General features: G+C 54.9%; 1 long non-coding RNA gene across 1 annotated transcript in view; it reads left to right on the forward strand.

Moving 5' to 3' along the window:
* The first annotated feature begins 3006 nt into the window (after positions 1-3006).
* The window catches only part of LOC108446919, a 16598-nt gene continuing 15728 nt past the window's right edge, over positions 3007-3876 (forward strand). Inside the window, exon 1 of the long non-coding RNA XR_001862257.1 lies at positions 3007-3017. This is a non-coding gene — a long non-coding RNA (uncharacterized LOC108446919). The remainder of the gene's footprint in view (positions 3018-3876) is intronic.

The following is a 3876-nucleotide window of genomic DNA, read 5'->3' on the forward strand; positions in this document are numbered from 1 at the left end:
ATGCAGGGAAGGCTGATGGAAGCCATGATCAAGGCTGATAAGCAGGAAGAGATAAAGCAGGATTAAAGGACACACAAGCTGGAAGTTAGACAAACGGGCAGGGAGCCATCCCCACTCCTCTTGGAGTTCTGACAAAAGGCACGGAGGACCAAGGCAGGAAACTCCCATTTTAGCTCCACTTGGCCCATTCGTGGTGCTTCTCCCCAGCACACCCAGACCAGTACAGCAGCTGGTGACAGCTGGTGAGCCTGTCGCTGGGAGAGCCTGCTGCCTTTCCCTTTCCTGTGCTGGGTTTCCATCTCCCACCTGTACTTTCTGCTTTGGCCTTTCATAGAATCACAGAACCATTAGGTTCAAAAAGCCCTCCAAGACCATCAAGTCCAACCATTAACCCAGCACTGCCAACTCCACCACTCAATCATGTCCCCAAGTGCCACATTCACACAGCTTTTAAATCCCACCAAGGATGGTGACGCTACCATTGCCCTGGGCAACCTCTGCCAATGCCTGACCACCCTTTCAGGGAAGAAATTGTTCCTAGTATCCAGCCTAAACCTCCCTGGCCCAGCTTGAGGCTGTTTCCTCTTGTCGTATCTTATCCTTCCACGTGGTTCAGGAGATTGCGTGGAGAAGCAGCTGGTGTTGGAGGAAATATCACTGGTGCTGGCCCAGAGCAACCCATGGTTGTCTGCAGGACATTCCATCCATCCCACCACCCTTCCATCCCTGCCTTACTTCCACGCCTACTCTGAGCAACTCTTAGGAGCACAAAAATCAGCAGAGATCCTCCTGCAGTTCAGCAGCAGCTGGTGGGTCCTGCCCTCCCCAAGGTGTGCCTTGGTCACCAGCCAGGTGTCCTGAGCCCTCAGGCTGTGCTCTGGGGGGGACCAGGCTCCCTGCTGTGGCCAGACCCGTGGTGGAAGCTCCAAGAGTAGACTGCAGGCATGTGCCAGTGAAAAGCCCCCACACAACACTGCTGTCTCCCTGGGACTGCACCCTGCTTTCCACCAGAAGCCACCTCCTGGGCTCCCAAAGCTTTCCATCCACAACTGACGACTCATTTCGGCACCACATAAAGAGGTCCAAGGGCACTCCCAGGCAGCTCCCCCCAGCTCTGTGCTGCCAGCGGGTCAGTGGCAGGGAAGACACCTTTTCCCCACAGCAGATCAGCCCTACATCAGGACGACGCTGAGGCAGAAATTTTGCCAATGCAGGCTCAGGGGTAACAGCCGTGCAGGAGCAGAGAGATGCCACCACGGGGAAAGAGCAAAGGAAGGACTGGCAGGAGCAGCCGCTGAGGCTGAGGCTCATCAGGGATTGCCACAAGGTTGTGGCACCCCTCACCCTCCTCCCAGGGCCACAGAGGATGCTAAAAGGTTCAGGGGTAGTGGCTGAAAAGGTGATTGAACCCTCCAGACTCCAGGTCTCCCACAGGTCTGTGGTATAAGACAGCATCCCACAGTGCGACCTGTGCACTGGGAGAGGGCTGGAACTGAGGACCAACCCCACACGCGGCCTACAGCAACAAGGGGCTCACTTGAGGGCAAACCCAACCTCCCGGAGGTGACCCAGGGCAGGGTGTACCTGTCTTGGCCCCACAAGCTGCATGTTTGCATCCCCAGCTCTGCTCCAAGGGAAAATACAGAAACCACAACAGGGAAAAGAAGGATTCAGGGCAAACAAACAAAAATACCAGCAATTTCCTGCATGGCCACTCTAGATGGAGCCTTCCCTACCTCCTCTTCCCATCGAGTGTAAACTCACGACGTGTCTGCTGCATCTGCTCTCGTGTCCTACACTTGAGCTTCCAAAGCCCACACAAAAACACAGGCGCAGTGAGAGGCAGGCACAGCAAGATCTGTGAGCAGGCAGCACAGGTGCCTCTCATGGACACTGAACATTCTTTAAAAACTGTGAATGCCACCCCAGCTGTAATGCTGGCCCTTGAAAACCTGTCCCAGGTGCCAACCCTGTGTACCACCCACGGTGTGTGCTGTTGATCCCTTTCCACTGCTCTAAAAGTCCATGGTGTCCCCCAAGCCCCCCAACACCCCTTGCAAAGCTCTGGGATGTAGAGAGGCTTGAAAAATAAATGTGGAGATAGACATGATAGTGGACCTGGAAAATTGAGAACAAATGATGCAGGACTAGAAAGAAGCAGCTGGTACAGACCCTCTTGTCTTCCCAAGACTGTTTCACCAGGCTGGTGGAGAACTGGGCCTGATGCAGCTCATCCTGGAGTTGCTTCTTTTCACCCCAACAGCTTGTTCCTCAGCACAGGCTCTCTCCATCAAATCACGGAACCAAAGGAAAGTTTGGGCTGGAAGAGACCTTAAAGCTCATTCCATTCCACCCCCCTGCCGTGGGCAGGGACACCTTCCACTGTCGCAGATTGCTCCAAGCCCCATCCAACCTGGCCTTGAACATTCCCAGGGATGGGGCAGCCACAGCTGCTCTGGGCACCCTGTGCCAGGGCCTCCCCACCCTCACAGGGAAGAATTTCTTCCCAATATCCCATCTAACCCTGCTCTCCTTCGATTTGAAGTTATTCCCTTTTGTCCTGTCACTCTCTGTCCATGAAAAAAGTTAATCTTCCTCTTTTTTGTAAGCCACCTTTAAGTACTGGAAGGCCACAATGAGATGTCCCAGTTACAGGCCGTGAGAATAAAGGTTTTGTCAGACTGCACCGGAGCCCTGGGACGGAACAGGACCAGCAGCCTGTGGATGCTCGGCAAGGGCAGGGCAGGCAGGGAGGGCTCTGTTCGAGGACAGGATCAGTCCCTGTTCAAAGCAGTCATGTCAGGTCTTTGCTGCTGAAATGAGGATGTGTAAAAGCTGAGGATGAGATTTCGTCAGCGGTGGGGAGAGGATCAGACTGAAGGCACAGCTTTGCAAGGGCAGGGAGCTGGTGGCTGTCAGCGCTGGAGGGCTCGTCAAAGCTCCCCGAGCTCCCAGAAGCACACCCCGGGCATTGCTCAGCCCAGCCACGTCTGTCTGTCCATCCTGTCCTCCCAGAGGTGGGCATCTCTGACAGGCTCTCTGCAGAGAGAAAACAAAACCCAGCTCCCCCCAGCCCAGGCCCCTCCTGAATACATGTGCGGGGAATTTCAAACGTGCTGCAACTCTGCTTTTCCCTGGAAGGATCTCTGTGCTGCCATCCTCTTGCAGGCAATGTATTGTCCCTGTCACAGCTGTCCTCCTTGGGCACTGCCCCGCTCAGAGGACACTCTAGGGGAGGTGAAACAGGATTCATAGAATCTGAGACTGGCAGAGATCTGCCATGGGCAGGGACACTTTCAACTATCCCAGGGTGCTCCAAGCCCTGTCCAGCCTGGCCTTGGACACTGCCAGGGATGGGGCAGCCACAGCTGCTCTGGGCACCCTGTGCCAGGGCCTCAGCACCCTCACAGGGAATAATTTCTTCCCAATATCTAGTCCTAATATCCTATTATCTATCAGAATATCTAACATCCTAATTCCTAATATCTGGAATGGGCACTTTGCCTAACCCTGGCCTATTTCATTTTAAAATCATTCCTCCCTCTTCCTATCACTACACGAGTACCATGGAATCCCTGGCCACCGCAGATGTTTCCTCACCCTGCCCACTGCCCTCAGTGGGCTGTGAGGAAGCTGAAGGAGAGGAGGTGGGAGGCTTTCAGGGAGCAGCTGAACACAGGGTCAGGAGAGCAGGGGCAAGGGAAGGGTATGGAAACCAGAGCAGGTGAGCTGCAAGAAGTCTCGTGGCCGCTTTCTGCCAGGACAGTACCTCCAGGCTCCTTGCAAGCTGGAAGCAAAGCTTTGCCCGCAGGGAGCCGTCTCAGGTCCTTGTTCGTGCCTTCTCCCGGCCATGTGCAGACACAAGCAGAGGCTGCC

The sequence above is a fragment of the Corvus brachyrhynchos genome, unplaced genomic scaffold (genome assembly GCF_000691975.1).
Source record: "Corvus brachyrhynchos isolate BGI_N302 unplaced genomic scaffold, ASM69197v1 scaffold525, whole genome shotgun sequence".
NCBI lineage: Eukaryota > Metazoa > Chordata > Aves > Passeriformes > Corvidae > Corvus > Corvus brachyrhynchos.